The sequence below is a fragment of the Schistocerca cancellata genome, chromosome 5, assembly GCF_023864275.1.
Source record: "Schistocerca cancellata isolate TAMUIC-IGC-003103 chromosome 5, iqSchCanc2.1, whole genome shotgun sequence".
In the NCBI taxonomy this organism is placed as follows: domain Eukaryota; kingdom Metazoa; phylum Arthropoda; class Insecta; order Orthoptera; family Acrididae; genus Schistocerca; species Schistocerca cancellata.
Genome location: NC_064630.1, coordinates 613010370 through 613030770, shown reverse-complemented (window position 1 = coordinate 613030770; position 20401 = coordinate 613010370). Strand labels below are relative to the sequence as shown.

General features: G+C 39.4%; 1 protein-coding gene across 1 annotated transcript in view; it reads right to left on the bottom strand.

The window, feature by feature from the left end:
* Nucleotides 1–20401, bottom strand: part of LOC126188718 (lutropin-choriogonadotropic hormone receptor-like) — a 379983-nt gene that overhangs the window by 241320 nt on the left and 118262 nt on the right. The gene's annotated exons all lie outside the window — the stretch shown is intronic.

Here is a 20401-nt window from a genome sequence, read left to right as displayed (position 1 = left end):
GTGTTTGGCGCCGTGCAGGTGAGCGCCACAATCAGGACTGCATACGACCGAGGCACACAGGGCCAACACCCGGCATCATGGTGTGGGGAGCGATCTCCTACACTGGCCGTACACCACTGGTGATCGTCGAGGGGACACTGAATAGTGCACGGTACATCCAAACCGTCATCGAACCCATCGTTCTACCATTCCTAGACCGGCAAGGGAACTTGCTGTTCCAACAGGACAATGCACATCCGCATGTATCCCGTGCCACCCAGCGTGCTCTAGAAGGTGTAAGTCAACTACCCTGGCCAGCAAGATCTCCGGATCTGTCCCCCATTGAGCATGTTTGGGACTGGATGAAGCGTCGTCTCACGCGGTCTGCACGTCCAGCACGAACGCTGGTCCAACTGAGGCGCCAGGTGGAAATGGCATGGCAAGCCGTTCCACAGGACTACATCCAGCATCTCTACGATCGTCTCCATGGGAGAATAGCAGCCTGCATTGCTGCGAAAGGTGGATATACACTGTACTAGTGCCGACATTGTGCATGCTCTGTTGCCTGTGTCTATGTGCCTGTGGTTCTGTCAGTGTGATCATGTGATGTATCTGACCCCAGAAATGTGTCAATAAAGTTTCCCCTTCCTGGGACAATGAATTCACGGTGTTCTTATTTCAATTTCCAAGAGTATATATATATATATATATATATATATATATATATATATATATATATATATATATGTGTGTGTGTGTGTGTGTGTGTGTGTGTGTGTGTGTATGTATCTTCTATGTCAAGATGTGATTGCGTCAATAACTGCCTTTGTAAGTTGTTTTAATCTCTGCAGTATGCGTTTTTTTAATAAACTTCAGCAACTTAGGTCCAGAAACGTGTAAGAAAGATCACGCCGTTGAACTTTTAATCTTTTTTGTCAACGTGATGTCTTAATCATTTCCAAATCTATTAGAATCTTGAAAGAAAATCAATTCCCTATTCTGAAGTTTGCAACCACTGTGTCACGACGCAAACACTCTGTCATGAGAGCAACCACATTCTGTTTCCATGTAACCTGCTCTAGTAATCGCAAAGAGAAAATGTTTCGTTACAGTAATTTGGATGTAAGATTTGAGAGATTAATTCATAACCAGACATCTTGTCCAGAGTCTTATCCAAGTTCTGTTATCAAACCAAGGCGATTACAGCTTTGTTCGTCATTATGTTAATAATTTGGGTTTCACTCTTCCCTTTCGGTACGGTGCTCGGTTGTAAACTCACTGCTGCTGGTAAGCAATTCATAAAGTAAACAGAATGACACAATAACTATAACTAGCTTCTTTCTCATCCCTTTCCGCCGTTTTATTCAAGAAACGGCCCCTTTAATAACACAACCACAGGTTCTACACTTTACTCAGAAGTCTGAAGAAGCAGCGACAAACCTCCATGATACATACTGCTTCTACCTCCGTAATCAAAAATGGTTCAAAAGGCTCTGAGCGAGCTTCGATGGCGTGTACAGGTACAGCAGCCCATGCAGCTTCAACACGATACCACAGTTCATCAAGAGTAGTGACTGGCGTATTGTGACGAGCCTGTTGCTCGGCCACCATTGACCAGACGTTTTCAGTTGGTGAGAGATCTGGAGGATGTGCTGGCCAGGGTAGCAGGGATCGAATGAATCGTTGGGCCACGGGTCGTAAAACCTCTGAAATGTAGCGTCCACTGTTCAAAGTGACGTCAATGCGAAGAAGAAATGACCGAAACGTGTAACCACTGGCACTCATACCATCACGCCGGGTGATACGCCATACCATCGCAGGCATTCCTCTCTGTGATGCAGCGTCAAGGATAACCGCAGCCATGGTCTCCGAGCTGATAGTCCATGCTGCTGCAAACGTCGTCGAACTGTTCGAGCAGATTGTTGTTGTCTTGCAAACGTCCCCATCTGTTGACTCAGGGATCAAGACGCGGCTGCACGATCCGTTACAGCCATGCGGATAAGATGCCTGTCATCTCGACTGCTAGTGATACGAGGCCGTTGGGATCCAGCACAGCGTTCTGTATTACCCTCCTGAACCCACCGATTCCATATTCTGCTAACAGTCATTGGATCTCGACCAATGCAAGCAGCAATGTGGCGATACGATAAACCGCAATCGCGATAGGCTACAATGCGACCGTTATCAAAGTTGGAAACGTGATGGTACGCATTTCTCCTCCTTACACGAGGCATCACAACAACGTTTCACCAGGCAACGCCGGTCAACTGCTGTTTGCGTATGAGAAATCGGTTGGAAACTTTCCTCATGTCAGCACGTTGTAGTTGTCGCCACCGGCGCCAGTCCTGTGTGATTGCTCTGAAAAGCTTAGCATCTTCTTCCAGTCGGTTAAATTTCGCGTCTGTAACACGTCATCTTTGTGGTGTAGCAATTTTAATTGCCAGTAGTGTATTTTCTCAGTTCATGCATGACGCGCTGACTCTGCAGCGGAACTTAGACAGCAGCAAATCTTAATAAATTACATTTGGGTGTTGAATTGCTCAGTAACTTTCAAAGCCGCGCAAATTCCGCTCCAGACTTAAGTATTCTAGAATCATTTCCTAGATTGTAAGTAACAAGTATATGAAGTTAAGTTAAGAGCGCGAATATCAATCAGCCGAATGAATTCGGTGCAACGGTCCAAAATTTTCAAGGCAATCGGCTTAGAAGTTCTTCAAGCGTCTTTAATACCCTAAAGTACCTTCGGATTTAGGACAGTGTGTGGCTGTGTGGTAGAATGCCCGTCTACCACGCGGACGAGAGAGGTTTGTTGTGTGGGAGGGATGGCGGGAGGGGGAGGGGGGGCGGGGGGCGGAGGAAGTCTGAGTTGTTGGCCAGTGTAAATTTTTAGACAAAGGTGTATGTTATACGAGGATTTATTTACGTGAAATGTGTAATACATGAACACTGAAAAATCGGCTGCGCTCGAGATTGCTAATCGCTGAATACTAGTCCCAGTCTGACTTTGGTCATTTACTTCGTTTTCTTCCGTTCAGAACGAATACCTAATTCATTTGAACATAAAATTCATCAATGTCCGCTACTTAATACATATCTAATTGTCATATTTATTAAAAATGCTCATCTTCTTGTCTCTAATTATATGTCGCACACAGAAATCAAATTTTCTTTGCAAATGTAAATTTCTAATTGTCGATGTATTATTAACGAGATCGTTAATAAAGAATTATTAAAATTTAAAAATCCACAAAAAAATTTCGTGTTTCATGGAAATGCTCATAAAGGACGCACATGTGTTTAAAAATCTGCCTCAGCCAGTTGTTGAATCCAGACCTCCCACATGACATGCGAACATTTTATCGCAGAACTTCAGTGCACCGCGGAAAACTGACTTAATTCAGGGTATTAAAGACCCTCGGAAGACTTCAGAGTCGATTATCTCGAAAATTTTTGAGAGTATCATCGGCTTACTATGGGAAATTGTTACTTGAGTTCTGTTATGAATACAAAAAATTACGAGAATTCGATGTTGTCTCTTTGTTAGCTATTTACCCGCTACATCTCTTCTTCCAGCAAGATATGAAGGAGAGATTTCGAGAAATTAAAGAGCTAGAAAGAAATAGTTGTCGAACTGAAGCCTAGCGGGACTTTCGAGAGTAGTATTTGGATAGCTCAGTCTGCGGAAGTATTTCTCCAGAAAGGACAAGGAAAAAGAAGGAAAAGGTCATGACTCAGGTGACTGTGCCATTAAGACTTCTGCCTTAGGTACCCAGACTCCAGCATCAAATATTAGCTACTGATGACAGATATATACTGATATAAATATTAGTTGGCAAATAAAATAAGACTATGCTGAGTATAGAAATAAATTTTATTGAGTCAACAATCATAATATTACGCGAAATTTGTCTTCTTGCGGGGAGACCTTTCTCTTTCCATTGTAGTGGAGAGCAAAAGGATAATTTTATAAATATTTGAGATACAAGAGAAGGAGAACGTCTGTTCAAGAAACTTTCGTTTCCTAAAGCATTGAAGACTAACCGCTCTGCAAACAAAAAACTGACTCCATCAGGTTACCTTCCATTCAGAAAGCTGTTGCACTCAACTACTGTTATATTGACTTCTAAATTATAGAGTGCAGCAATCAGTAGTCCTTTTTAACTTTTTTTTGTGCAGATCTAGATTTCGGCTAGAAGCTAGCCATTTTCAATGCACTATTATTTTCGCTCAATGCATGTAACGCCTGTTGGTCGAGCTTCATCCACAGTTCATTGAATACTACTGTTTGCGGAAGGCAGAAAAAAAATTTAAGACGACGACTGATCATTGCAATCTATAATTTACAAGTCAATATAACAGTCGTTGTGTGCAACAGCTTTCTGAATGGAAGGTAACCTGATGAAAGATTTTGCCTAGCTGGGCCAGCACTGTGTTTTACAGGCACAAGAAGCTCAAGATAAGGCTGGCAGTCACCATCCAGCATATAGTATTTAACAAAATGTTCATTTCTAAAAAGCTCACGCCGATCCTGCCTTCTACAAACAATAGTAATCAATTAACTGTGGATAAAGCCCGACCAACAGGCATTACATGCACTGAGCGAAAATAATAGTGCATTGAGAATGGCTAGCTTCTAGCCGAAATCTAGATTTGCACAATAAAAAAAAAATTAAAGACGACGACTGATCACTGCAATCTAAAATTTACAAAAAACTGACTACTGGATGAGATTTTGGCAGCAGCCGAACCTCCCGCCATTTCATCTTCAGCCTAAATACGGTACCCGAATGCTAATCGTTAAGAAGGTGAAATGCTGCACATCAGCCCAAAAGTTTCGAAGTTATTCACGAAATCAAGTAGACATTGAGAACTCTCGGACGTTTCCACAGTTCAATTCTAGCATATAAATATAGATTCTAATTTTACTTATCAATATGAAAACTCTACGCTCATCTAAACGATTTTGTTTTATGTCATTTACTATATGATTAACAATTGTAATATGACTACTTTTTATGATACAAATATGTAACATTTTGTTCCTTGATGGTTCTAAATTTATTCTTTCACAACTTTATTTTATTTGTGATCTGTATCTGTTCTATGCTTAATTATACCACACCGGTTAATGAAAGCAAGAATGGCTCTGAGCACTATGGGACTTAATATCTGAGGTCATCAGTCCCCTAGAACTTAGAACTACTTAAAACTATCTAACCTAAGAACATCACACACATCCATGCCCGAGGCAGGATTCGAACCTGCGACCGTAGCGGTCGCGCGGTTCCAGACTGAAGCGCCTACAACCACTCCGCCACTGCGGCCGCCCTTAATGAATGCAGACATGACTTCTGTTTTGATTGTCGACTGACGAATATCACTCTAACCTTGTTGAAGATGTTGCCTAAAGAAGCACATTTCGTGCTGTCACTATATGAGTTTCTTCTCGGTAAAAATAGCACAAATGTGTCTTTGTCGTGTTCTGACAAATAGTTCATCGCTGGCCGCTTTGGCCGAGCGGTTCTAGGCCCTTCAGTCCGGAACCTCGCTGCTGCTACGGTCGCAAGTTCGAATCCTGCCTCGGGCATGGGTGTGTGTGATATCCTTAGGTTAATTAAGTTTAAGTAGTTCTAAGTCTAGAGGACTGATGACCTCCGATGTTAAGTCCCTTAGTGCTTACAGCCATTTCTTATAGTTCATTGCTATGTATAGTTGTTTGTAAACTTATTCTTTGATTTCATTTCTATGATTGATGTTAGCGCCACCTACCGGCCTTCGTTTACTTCTTTGACAGCTTAATCATCACAACCATTTTGGCACTGCTTCTCTTGCCACAGACAACGGCACTGTTATATGAGTCTATATGAGATGAGATCTGTATATATTTAGTCCATGTGCTCATTTCCGTGAGTTTGATTTAAATGCAAGTATGATATTAATGGAAATTTCTGTATATGGAGTACTAAGACGCATACTTATCTTATTATGTACATATTTGCTATCGTTAATTTCCTTGTACTCTTTACTCCACAACTTCAGTCTGACGATGAAATTTTGAAACGCGTAACGCTTAAGAAAGAAATGTGCGATCAAAATCTTTCTGTATTTCAACGTTGTCCGTCCTTTGAGTCCGTTTGGTAAAATGGAGGGCCCTACAAGATGATCACCTATTACCGTTAAGCTCACATTCACTGAGAAATGCCGGTGATATGAAGACTCATGCACAGCATGTAGGTTTGAGCCTAGATGATTCCAGCCTAGATAACCCCAGTCGTGAGAATTGAGACAACTATACACATCATCACGAGTGATCCCTGCTTCATCTGGATATACAATGATATCCTCAAACATACGGTTACTACAGCTAGTTGTTGCATCCACAGACAGAACGTTAGTCTACGATTAAAGTCAGACTCATTAAGACACTTAACTCGTTGAAGGTTTACGGGTATAATGCATTACGAAAAATTATTCTTCGAACACTACTGTGGCTCATTCCAGGAATTTGTGTGGAACGTCTGCCTGTAGAGATTTCTGGAGAGTGTTCGACTGTTTCGAACACCGTATCTTCGAGCAGAGAGGTAATTCATGCAGGCCTTCCCACTCCCGCAGCATGCATTGCTGTTAGCCCCACCATACGTGAAATGCTTGTCCGCATACTCTTCATTACTGTAATGTTCCATGTTTCCACCAACACTCATACAATACAACTGGCGCTCCGCTGACAGCTTTCATGAGTGCCACTATGACTGTGAACTGTACAGTCGTATCCATTCTGCTTACAGCTCCACCTCTCGAAAATGTAAACAAAGACTATACTACGGACCGGCAGGCATCTTTTACACAGGAACACGTCCTTAGTGGTTGGTAAGCACAAAAATCCATTTCTCTTGCAAGCGGTTCGCTTGTGGACCTACGTTTACTAAGACATTTTTGCTTATAGTTTCGTATACTTTCAACTGTATGCGTTTATGTCATTAACAAACAATGCACCTTATATGTTATTTTATCACTAGCTTGTTCTAACATCATTTGGCTCACATATATCTTACTGACATGTACATGTACATGCACGTGGATTCTCTGCAAATTACAGTTAAGTGCCTGGCAGAGGGTTCATCGAACAACCTTCACAATAATTTTCTATTATTCCAAACCCGAAAAGCGTGAGGAAAAAACGAACACCTATATCTATCCGGGCGAGCTCTGATTTACCTTATCTTATTGTGAAGATAGTTTCTCCCTATGTAGGTAGACGTCAACAAAATATTTTCGCATACATAGGAGAAAGTTGGTGATTGAAATTTCGTGATAGATGCCGCTCCTACGAAAAATGCATTTGTTTTAAATATGTCCGCCCCAAATCCTGTTTCAAGTCCGTGGCACTCTTTTCTCTAGTTCACAATAATACAAAACGTTATGCTATTCTTTGAACTTTCTTGATGTACTCCGTTAAACCTATGTGGTAAGCATCCCACATCGCGCAACAATACTCCAAAAGAAGGCGAAGTTCCGTAATGAAAAAAATACGAGCTTACGGAATATCGGACCAGGTTTGTGATTGGATTCAGGATTTCCTAGAAGAAAGAACACAACATGTCATTCTTAACGGTTCAAAATCTGCAGATGTAGAGGTAATTTCGGGAGTACCGCAAGGAAGCGTGATAGGACCTTTATTGTTTACAATATACATAAATGACTTAGTTGACAACATCGGTAGCTCCGTGAGGCTATTTGCAGATGACACGGTTGTCTACAAGAAAGTAGCAACATCAGAAGACTCGTACGTACTCCAGGAAGACCTGCAGAGGATTAATGCATGGTGCGACAGCTGGCAGCTTTCCCTAAACGTAGATAAATGTAATATAATGCGCATACATAGGGGCAGAAATCCATTCCAGTACGATTATGCCATAGGTGGTAAATCATTGCAAGCGGTAACGACCGTAAAATACTTAGGAGTTACTATCCGGAGCGATCTGAAGTGGAATGATCACATAAAACAAATAGTGGGAAAAGCAGGCGCCAGGCTGAGATTCATAGGAAGAATTCTAAGAAAATGTGACTCATCGACGAAAGAAGTAGCTTACAAAACGCTTGTTCGTCCGATTCTTGAGTATTGCTCATCAGTATGGGACCCTTACCAGGTTGGATTAATAGAAGAGATAGACATGATCCAGCGAAAAGCAGCGCGATTCGTCATGGGGACATTTAGTCAGCGCGAGAGCGTTACGGAGATGCTGAACAAGCTCCAGTGGCGGACACTTCAAGAAAGGCGTTACGCAATACGGAGAGGTTTATTATCGAAATTACGAGAGAGCACATTCCGGGAAGAGATGGGCAACATATTACTACCGCCCACATATATCTCGCGTAATGATCACAACGAAAAGATCCGAGAAATTAGAGCAAATACGGAGACTTACAAGCAGTCGTTCTTCCCACGCACAATTCGTGAATGGAACAGGGAAGGGGGGATCAGATAGTGGTACAATAAGTACCCTCCGCCACACACCGTAAGGTGGCTCGCGGAGTATAGATGTAGATGTAGATGTAGATGTAGGCATTCTTTTTAGTAGATCTTTTATATTTTCTAAGTGTCCTGCCAAAAAAACGCAGTTTCGTTTTGCCTTCCGCTCAATATTTTACATTTATTCCTCCAAATTTGAGTTGTACGTAATTGTAATTCCAAGGTATTTAGATGAATTTACAGCCTTCAGATTTGATTGATTTATAGTGTAACCGAGGTTTAACGGATTCCTTTTAGCACACAAGTGGATGACATCACTATTTTTTTTATTCTGGGATCAATCACCGATTTTCGCACCATACGGATACCTTTTCTAAATCGTTTTGAAATTTATTTTGTTCTTCTGATGAATATACTAGACAATAAACGGCAGCATCATCTGCAAACAATCTGAGACGGCTGTTCTGATTGTTTTCTAAATCGTTTATGTAAAAAATGAACAGCAGAAGGCCTATAACGCTACCTTGGGGAACGCTAGAAATGAGTTATGTTTTACTAGACGACTGTCCGTCAGTTACTACGAAGTGTGACCTCTCTGACAGGAAATCACGAATCCAGTCACATAACTGAGACGATATGCCATAAGCACGCAATTTCACTACAAACCGCTTCTGTTTTTACAGCATCAAAAGCATACTGGAAATCTAGAGATACGGAATCAATTTGAAATCCATTCTCAATAGCACTCAACACTTCGTGTGAGTAAAGAGCTAGTTTTCTGTCACAAGAACGATACTTTCTAAATCCGTGTTGACTGTTTGTCAATACACCCTTCTCTTCCAGGTAATATATTATGTTCGAACACAATACACGTTTGAAAATTCTGCTGCATTTCGACGTTAATGACATGGGCCGTATTTGGTGTATTTTTCCTCCTACTGATTTTCTCGAATATTGGTGTGACGTTCGCAACATTCCAGTAATTGCGTTCGGATCTTTCGTCTGGCGAGTTGTGTATGATTGTTCAACCCGGAGCTATTGCATCAGCTTATTCTGAAATGAACTTAATTTGTATACCGTCTCGACCAGAAGACTTGCTTTTATTAAGTGATTTAAGCCCCTTCACTACCCCGAGTATATATGCTTCTAAGATAATCATCTAAGCAGCTGTTATTGATTCGAATTCTAGAATATTTACTTCGTCTTCTTTGGTGAAGTAATTTCGGAAGACTTTGTTTAATAAGTCTGCTCAAGCAGCACTGTCGTCGATAGTATTTCCATTGCTATCGCGCAGAGAAGGCATCGATTGTGTCTTGGCACTAGCATACTTTATGCACGACCAGAATCTCTTTGGGTTTTCTGTCAGATTTCGAGACATCAAAGTTCCGTTGTACAGACTGTTATAAGCATCCCGTATTGACGCCCGTGTTAAATTTCAAGCCTTTAAAAGATCGGCAATCTTGGAGATTTTGCGTTCGTTTAATTTTAGCATGCTTCTTTCGTTGTTCCTGCAACAGTATTCTGACCCGTTTCTTGTACCAAGGGGGATCAGCTTCGTCATTTGTTCACTTGTTTAGTATAAATCTCTTATTTGCTGTCGATAGTATGTCTTTAAATTCAAGCCACATCTGATATGCAAATACATTGTTAATTTGGAACGAGCGGAGATTGTCTCTCAGGAAGGCGTCAAGTAGGTTTTTATCTGCTTTCTTGAATAGGTATATCTTTCGTTTGTTTTTGGAAGATTTGAGAGTTACGGTATTCAGTCTCGCTACGACAACCTTGTGTTCACTAATCCCTGTATCCGTTCTGATGTTCATTATTAGCTCAGGATTATTTCTTGCTAAGAGGTAAAGTGCGTTTTCACAACCGTTTACTATTCATACACCTTTCTACCGCTTAAATTCACGGGAGCAGTTGAGCAAACTGCCACTAGAAAAAGACAAGAAATGACCAGATTTACAGATAACAGATAGTACTGGAAATCTGTTGCCATCTTGGGCGGCGAGCTCTCAATTATTCAAGAAATGCCGCCTATTATCTGTAAAAAATAAACATTGTGATGTTGAATCTGTGCGGGTTATTTACACCAAAACAGAACGCTGAGGTGAATAGGAAACAAAGCTGAGTATAACAGATTTCATTACCTCACACAGTGATATACAAGCTTTTATCGCGTCTTTTTTATTTAACAAATAATGAGGTGTCATGATTGCGTGGAAGAAAGGTTCTTTCAGCATCTGAAACTAATACGTAACTTACACACTGCTTCGCGCTTTACATACCATAATTTGAGTTTTGAGGAGATACTTCAAAATTTGTAGTTATCTCCAGTACACTGACGAAGGTTTCCGGGAAAAAAAAGAAGATGCTGCAATCTGAAAAGGTCCTTCCTTTAGATATTGTCTGTTGTTGTCGTGGACATAAGCTAACAGAAAACACTGTAATTGCAGTAATATGGGGTGGTCTGGTTTGCGCACAAAGTGAGGCATGAAGATAAGCGTGTTATGAAGCTATGAATAGGAAAGCAGCAGGGGGATCTCAAAGTCCGTAACGCAAAAGCATAGGCTGTTACACAGAACGAAGCAAGACAAGGCATTTACTGCGGAAAATACAGCGTGCTGGAAGTTTTTCTATAGCAAAGGAAAGATTAATTTCCCATGAGAAGGCGGCGATTCACACAATTGTCAAACTGTAAATAATTCATTGCAACAACTGCGGCTCCAATTTATTTGTTTGTTTGGTTTTTAACGTTGCTTGTTTCAGCCTTGCACGAGATAAAAATGCATGTTAAATTAGACGTACAACGTGAAATCAAGACTGATGGCGTTTTATAAGTCAAAGGAAGAAAGAACATTACAACACAACACGCTGTTACCTTCCTTGCCACTTGCTTAAAGCAACCCTCAATCATTTCCACAGTGATGTTTATAGTAATACTCTAAGCGAGTAGTTGTTCTCTGAAATTGTGTAATTCACTTTTTTTTCGTATTACTATAACAATGGTTAACTGATTCTGTAGGTACTCGTAAATCATTCATGCAGCAGTTTCTAAATTATTGTTCGGAGGAAGACACACACTAACATCTACAAAACTGAAATGCTTACGTAAGATACAGTAAATGTGTAAGTAGGCTGTTTAGGTTTTTATGTTAGTAACGCCACGTAGCGCTCTGTATGAAAATCACTGATTGTGCTGTGTGCAGTCTTTGGCTGATTGGACGCATTGTTGGAATATTCGCTTGTGTAGTGTTGGGCAGTTGGATATGAACAGCGCGAAGCGTTGGGCAGTTGGAGGTGAGCAGCCAGCAGTGCTTGGATGTGGAGAGAGAGATGACAGAATTTTGAGAGGTTGCTATAAGCGTGCGATTTGGAAAAAGGAAATTTGTAAAGATGGATGTCATGAATTGATAGATACATACACATGATGACTTTTGAACACTATTAAGGTAGATACATTGTTTGTTCTCTATCAAAATCTTTCATTTGATAACTATGCCTATCAGTAGTTAGTGCTTTCAGTAGTTGGAATCTTTTATTTAGCTGGCAGTATTGGCGCTCGCTGTATTGCAGTAGTTCGAGTAACGAAGATTTTTGTGAGGTAAGTGATTCATGAAAGTTATAGGTTATTGTTAGTCAGAGCCATTCTTTTGTAGGGATTATTGAAACCCAGATTACGTAGCGCTAAAAATATTGTGTATCAGTTTAGTGATGATCAGAATGAGTAAAGAGAGAAATGTCTGAGTACATTCGGTTTTGCTCAGCTGTTTGAAAATCAAATAACGTAGATGGTTACCAGCACAGTCATTCATAATTTTCTAAGGGAACGTTACAAATGTGCATAAGGCACATGCTTCTGTTTCTATACCATACACATTTTACTAATTTGTGCACCATTTTTATCTCTTAATTTATGTTATACTAAACGTCGCAGAAAATGTCATTTACAGATGTCTTTTAATGTATTTAGTGTGTTGACCATTTAGTGTGTTGATCCTGAAAGTGCAATAAATGTCCCACAAATAGGTCCCTACCTCCTAACAGACTACTGGCTGTACTTTTTGTAAGTAGGCTGTTTATGTTTTCTTATTGGCAATGTTACATAGCGCTCTGTATGAAAATCACTGGCTGTGCTGTGTGCAGTCTGTGGCTAGTTTGCATTGTTGTCTGCCATTGTAGTGTTGGGCAGCGGCAGCTGGATGTGAAACAGCGCGTAGCGTTGCGCAGTTGGAGGTGAGCCTCCAGCAGTGGTGGATGTGGGGAGAGAGATGGCGGAGTTTTGATATTTGTAAAAATTGATGTAATGAACTGCTATATATATTATGACTATTAAGGTAAATACATTGTTTGTTCTCTATTAAAATCTTTCATTTGCTAACTATCCCTATTAGTAGTTAGTGCCTTCCATAGTTTGAATCTTTTATTTAGCTGGCAGTAGTGGCGTTCGCTGTATTGCAGTAGTTCGAGTAATCAAGATTTTTGTGAGGTAAGCGATTTGTGAAACGTATAGGTTAATGTTAGTCAGGGCCATTTTTTTGTAGGGATTTTTGAAAGTCAGATTGCGTTGCGCTAAAAATATTGTGTGTCACTTTCAGTTTAAGCACAGTGATGTATAAATTTTTCTAAGGGGACGTTTCATATGTTGACCCTTAGCCTAGGGTACCTCACTGGAATCTTCTGATTTTTTTCTTGTAGTTTGTGTAATTAGTGTAGCTATTGTTTATTGCCAACGCGTAATTATAGGGAGAATTTCCTTTGTAGTTGCAGTCTTTCATTGTTGTACAGTAAAACGGGTGTGGCACGCATGTAGATTTGCACCAAGTATTTCGCAGCTGCAATTAACTAGATATTATTTTCAGTGCTATGTTAATGTGTTCTCTTATTTTTGCTCTTCAAATTGTGCTTTTCTGTGTTGTTGTGTGAAATATTGTGACATAATGGCGTGTGAAAAACATAATACTAGGCTCCACAGTAAACTGAGAAATGACAGTGAAGACGAAAGCAGTGTGTTAGAGCCACCATGTAATGAATTAACTAATACTCAAAGTAGTAATTTGGTAACTGTGCATAGGGAAATGGAGCGGGCGTCAAATAATGGAGTAGACAGTGAAACAGGTAGTGAACAGGGAAGCATTACCGATCGATCGGTCGGCAACAGCTCGCCTCAGGAATGAGTCAAGACACATTTTCCGCTTGTCAAAATGTGAATGTTGCTGGTGCAAATTCACTGCCGAAAAGCACTGAGGAACATGTTTCAGACACCAGTGCATTGTTATTACAATTAATGCAACAAATCGGACACAGGCTTCAAAAGTTAGACACAATGGAACAAAATCAGAGGCATACACAGCAACATTAGACACAATGGAACAAAATCTTCAAAAGTTAGACACAGTGGAACAAAATCTTAAAAAGTTAGACACAATGGAACAAAATCTTCAAAAGTTAGAGACCACGCTTGAACAAACACGTGAAGATTTAACTACTGAGTTACACAACATCGAATCGAAATGTCAAAAAGTCTGTAATGACGTAAAAACACAAATTTGTGAGCATTTTGAACCTATTTTTTCGCGGCATGAAAATGCATTACAGAATCACGAAGCAGCCATAAAAGAACTGCAAATCATTGTTCATTAAAATCATGAGACTTTGTGGGCTAAAATTGACTCAGTTGCATCTACCGATTCGGTTACACAACTTGCAAAAACTCAGGAAAACTTAAAGGACACAGTAGATTCGATTTCAACACTAATGGACACTCTGAAACTTGGTTCAGAAAAACACACTGAGGAAATGTGTTCACTATCAGAGAAAGTAGCTGAACTTTCGGATCAGGTCACTAACTTATCTACAAAGGTAGATGATGATCTGAGTGACACAAGACCCGTAGCCTTCACTGACACAGAAGAGTATGAACAAATTAGATAATTCAAACAAAATCAAATCAATACACAGTACAAAAGAGAAATCCGGGAAGTACAAGATCAGCTGACACAGGTAATACAAGAATTACGTATTTCAGAGGACACTCGCGCCCGAATACGGGAAGAGGGACATAGAAATACGGAACAGCCACAAAATAATAAGACAGGGCATTTCGGAAGTTATGAAAGAAATTGGCAATGTGCACCGCATTTTAAGATGGAACCGCCGACACGACGTAACAATGACCAACATGCGACTCGCCGACATGATTTTGACTATAATCTGTTCATTACTACACGTAAATTCAAAACGTTTAAGAATACTGGCAACGACATTCATCCACAAGCATGGCTCCATCAATTCTCTCATTGTTTTCCTCCCAACTGGTCGTTAGAGCACAGATTAGAATTTATGTGTGGCTACTTGGAGAATGAACCAGCTGTCAGAATGTGATCGGTCATTCACGATTGTCACAGTGAAGGGGATTTTTATCATGGCTTCCTCTCAGCATATTGGTCTCAAGCTACACAAGACCGAGTAAAACATAGCATCATAATGATGAAACATTTTGAACAATCTGAATTTTCCAGTCTTGTGAAATATTTTGAAGACATGTTGCACAAAAATCAGTACCTTTCAAACCCATACAGCCCTTCAGAACTCATCCGCATTTGCTTAATGAAATTGCGTGAACATTTAAGAAATATTATTTTAGCAGGACGTTGCAAAGACGACATTGAAGCTTTTCAGGGACTGTTACAAGAATTAGAAATTGACACAGACAGTCGCGGGATGCGAAAACACGAAAACAATCACTACAGATCACATCCGTCACAATTCCGTGACGACAGAAACAATTACTGGACACGACAAGTCTATTCTTACAACGCAAATCGTGACCGAAACAGACACCACCCATATGACAACCACTGGCAGAGTAATAATAGTTACAGATAAAGATCGCATTTCCGTAGTAATGAATATGACAGAGATTACCTTAGAAACAGACAATATGGGAACCAAAACAATTATTATCAAGGGAGACAGAATAACTTTAGACGCAACGGTCCAGAGCGCAGTTACGACTCAGGAAGAAATTTTCCACCACATGACCGACAAGAAAGAAATTATGAAACCTACCGACATGACGACAGACGAGGTAATCATAACGACAGACCTGAATTTCATCAGAACTGGCGGGATTCAAACAGAGCAGGGCACTTTCGACAACGTGAATTTGTAGAAGTTAGGTCTCCTAATCCCAATAACGACGCGCGCCAATAAAGGAACAGACAATGACTTGCACCGCAGGCTGCCGCGTGCGCCGGCTGGCTCAGAGAAAAATAGCATAGACGCTAACCTTGAGAAAAATTCCAGTATTCTTTACCAACGGATACTACATGATAATTGCTTTAGGGTTGAAACTGTGCATACTAGGAAGAGTAAAGGTTTACACCACATTTCACATGTAAAACCGTTTGTTGAAAGATAATCTGCTTTTTAACTTTGTCTTTCCCATAAAACGTTTCACTTCACATTTCTAGTATGCATTGTCAGACTTAGAAACTGTTACCATGCAACAATGTTTGAAGTTAAATATCCAGTCAAGAACCAAGAGAATTTATTTAAACAGAAATTAAGAATGCATTGTTATTGTGAACAGACGACAAAGTGTTATTGTGTGTGTACATTCTTGCTTGTTAGTTGCACGATTACGTAATGACCATAAGGCTGACATACTTAGAACATGTACCTGTACTGCTAACGAGATTTTAATGCAACATTTTGGTTTAATTGAAAATACATTGTGGATTTAAAGTACTTTCTGTGAAATACCAGATGACACAGTGGTTAGTTTATGTGACGGCTACACGATTTTATCATGACGCTACTAATGAGTGACAATTTACAATGTTGCTTTTGCGGTGTATCTGTTTTATATCTGCACAGTTTTTCTGAATTCTTCTGTAAAGTAAAGCATGTTTCAGTAGTAACTTTTGTGGTATAGCTACAATGAGACAGCCTTTTCAGTAGCACAACAATACGTTACAGCACAGTACTTTCTTCATCATGGCAATAAGCGTAATAAGTAAGATATCTATACGCAAAGCATTTCACTTTTGTTTATCATGAGGTAAGTACATTGACTTCTGCAGAACTTAGCTTTCGGAGGACAATAACTGCGACACTTCCACAGAAATTATCTTACAGCAAGACGCACATTTAGCGCTACAGGACACGTATTTGAGTGATTAATTTTGTACTTAAAACATTTATTTTTAAAGATATTTGAAGTACAATGGTACAAAGGTTTTCCGTGATACATTTCATTCCATTGCTGTAATCTGTAACACCTGAGGGTATAATTACATTAATCCTTAGGGGGGTACACGCTTACTTTGTGTATCATGTGTTTGGCAAGCACAAGGAGCCCTAGCCTATATGGTATTTGCTTACACAACTTTACACATCGGTACCATATTTCTCTAACACATAATTACACAGCTATCTGATCATTTAACTGAGAGAGACAAACTTTTTTACTACGGCAGTGACAGATGTTTATGTAATTACACTGTTGGATAACTTCACACTTACGAAATTGTATTTTGTCTGTACTGTGTGAACTGTTCATATTTTTTCAGACCCATTGTGATAGTATGAGAACTTTGAATGATATATTTGGTATGGGATCACGATTTTTAAAGTACGTTTGAGGCAGATGACACTTTTGACATGAGCAGAGAATTTTTTTTAATTATTGGAGGAAGCTACGACGATTTTGAGATTTGACTGAGGTGTTATGATGTTATTTATACGACGATGATGTGTATTATGCTGCTGAGGTATGTTTATGGTCAATAAGCTGATGCTATATGAGGAATTTGATTATGCTACATATCTGTTATGATGAAATATTGAAGAAGTGTCGACGAATATTTATATGTGTAATAAGGTAAGGAGTAATGAATAGTGGTTAGGGACTCTGACTTGTGAAAAAGGATGTTGGAAACCAATAATCGTACTTTAAGTGTTATGAAATGTATGTAAATGCATGAATGTATTACAATGCCGACGAAAGTTTTTTGGACACTGTTATATCAATAGCATTTTGTTTCTACAGATTTGTAAAGCAAATTCTTGACCTGTGAAATATTTTTATATGAGACTGTCACTGTAGCGGAAACTGCTGTCGTAAATATTTCCGTAAGAAAGTTAAGTGACCAACTGCACGTAATGCGTCGTGGGCACCCAGCTGCGCGACAGACGCCTGGAAAAAAGCCGTTAGTGCCTTTCAGAGGCGCAGGTGGAGAAAGAAAAAGGAGGCCATTTCCTCGCCATTGACATTCCTTTAGAGAAAGCATCGCAAATACGACACGCTCATTACTTGGAAAGATACTTACATCTGCACACCTGATTATGACAAGCATCTTTCTACGAGAGTTGAGAGAAAACTTATGAAATGTCACATGACTATTGAATGATACTTTTATGCTTTGCCTTTCATAGTTACTTATTTCATTTGATATCTGTTTTCCAGCTCTGTTGCAGCATTGGTTTCATTAAATAAAATTAAATGCATTTGCTAATATGAACACTTTCTGGGACTTTCTGTCAACAGATCTATTAAATAATAATTTTGTGATCCACATTCTTCAAAAAAGGAGCAATTGGAAAGGAAAGAACAATAAGAAGGGACTAGTAACAGTAACTACAAACATAATTTTCTTTCCGAGTACTTGGTAATTTATTTTGTAGAATAATTGGTGGTGCACCACTTTAATTACATAGACATTAAGATGTGAATATAGATTTCCCTTGTCTGCATTTTTTTCTTTAGTGTAATGTTTTTTTCTGATTGAGCTATGTCATGTTTAGATATAAGTCATTTAATTTGCTGCTGCTGTTTACCAGGCATAGTGCTACTAAATTTCACTTTGTATTACTCTGTTAAGCCAGTTTACTACTGATTTATTTTTCTTGTTGCTGCACATTGGCTCATATTAGTTGTAATTTTGCATTTTATCTGTTAATTTAGATTTACTGCTGCTTGCTTTGCAAATTGGCATTGTTTGTCATTGCTGTTTGTGTTAATTTGTTATGTGCTGCTGCATTGCCTCGTCCCTTAGTTTAGCATCTGAGCTCAGTAGATTTAAGTTAGCTTAAGAGGGGGTAGACTACATAAGAAACTAACTATGATTAATTGGAAGAAATGCATTGAGAAGTTATAAGAAAATGGTGTGGCCAAAAAAAGAATTTTGAAAGAGGATATGAACAAAAAAAGTAGGGTTTAGGGACAACAGGTTTAGGTAGGATTTTCTTCGAAATAAATGTTGAGTAAGATAATGGTAAATAAATAATGAGGTAAGAAATGTGTGAACAGAATACAGAAAGCATGCTTGGATAGAATTTTTTGGCTGGAGCAAATGTCGAAATAAGAGGAACGATCTATGGAATGAAGTTTTGGGTTGGACTGCTGTACCAAATGTTACACTGAAAACAAACCCTGTCCTTTCCTTTTGTGTTATCCCACTATGTTTTTGTGTACCCTTGCGTATTTGTTTTCTTCCTGTATCTGTGTAGTTTCATAGAACTTTTTTTCTTCTAATACTAAGCTACATTCACTATGACGAGGAATACTTTTATCCTCAAATATAATTGGCATTAGTAATATGTTATTTACCTTGTAAATATGCTTAGACATTATTTATTCTGTTTTGTTTTAATGCTCATGTGTGAAATTAATGTTTCGAAAACTATTCTCATTGTTTTATTTATTTATGTCATAATTCTTCTTTTGTAAGCCTGTATTACTACAAATGTTATCTGTATTGTTATGTTTTTAATGATGTATTTTGTATTTCTGTAATTGTATTCTTATGGTATAAAATTGTAATTGACACCAGTTCATCAAATTAAGTAACTTGTAAGTTCCATTTCACTGCACACGTTTCTGTTGGTCATAGTATATGGACAATATGTGAGAAGTAGGGACTGTTAGTGTTTGCACATGTGTTAATAATTCAGCAAGGGACTGGATAACAGCAATGCTGGTTCTAAGGACAATTCCAAAAACTTTGTGAGTGCACAAGTGGTGGTTATGGACTTGCTCTATTATCCGCAAGACTCTTCAATGGTGATTTTGCACCTGCACAGTCACAACAGATGGCTGCTGGCCATCTCTACAAGGACTACAGTGGGTCTGCATCTTTGATGACCCAACAATACCATTATTTCTACAAGGACTACAGTGGGTCTACACCTTTGGTGGCTCACCAATACCACAAGTGCTACAAGGACTGCAGTGGGTCTGCACCTCTGGTGCCCCACCAATACCATTATTTCTACCAGGACTGCAGTGGGTCTGCACCTCTGGTGGCCCACCAATACCGTAATATCTACCAGGACTACAGTGGGTCTACTCTGTGATGACCTACCTACCAATATTCTTCAAAACTTCGACTGACTCTGCTGTGGGTTTGCTCTGTTGTGGCCCATTACCTGTCTGCATGTCAAGAGTCAGCACTGTCTTTCTGTTGGAAGGACAACACTACTTCTTCAAGACTGCATGGAAATCCACTACTTCTGTGTGCAATTTCTTTTACTAATGAGACTTTGTGAAAAAAAAACTGTAATTCCTATTATGAAGAATGATCAGGATTATCTTTCTGGACTGTGAGAAAATTTTAGCTTTTGACCAACATTGTATCAATAAGTGTGTGCATTTGATTTCTTTGTTATTGTAATTATGAAAAAAATTATCAAATCATTATTGGCCACTGCCCAAAAAATTTGTAAAATTATTTGTGGGGAGCATGGGGGTTATGTAAGTAGGCTGTTTATGTTTTCTTATTGGCAATGTTACATAGCGCTCTGTATGAAAATCACTGGCTGTGCTGTGTGCAGTCTGTGGCTAGTTTGCATTGTTGTCTGCCATTGTAGTGTTGGGCAGCGGCAGCTGGATGTGAAACAGCGCGTAGCGTTGCGCAGTTGGAGGTGAGCCGCCAGCAGTGGTGGATGTGG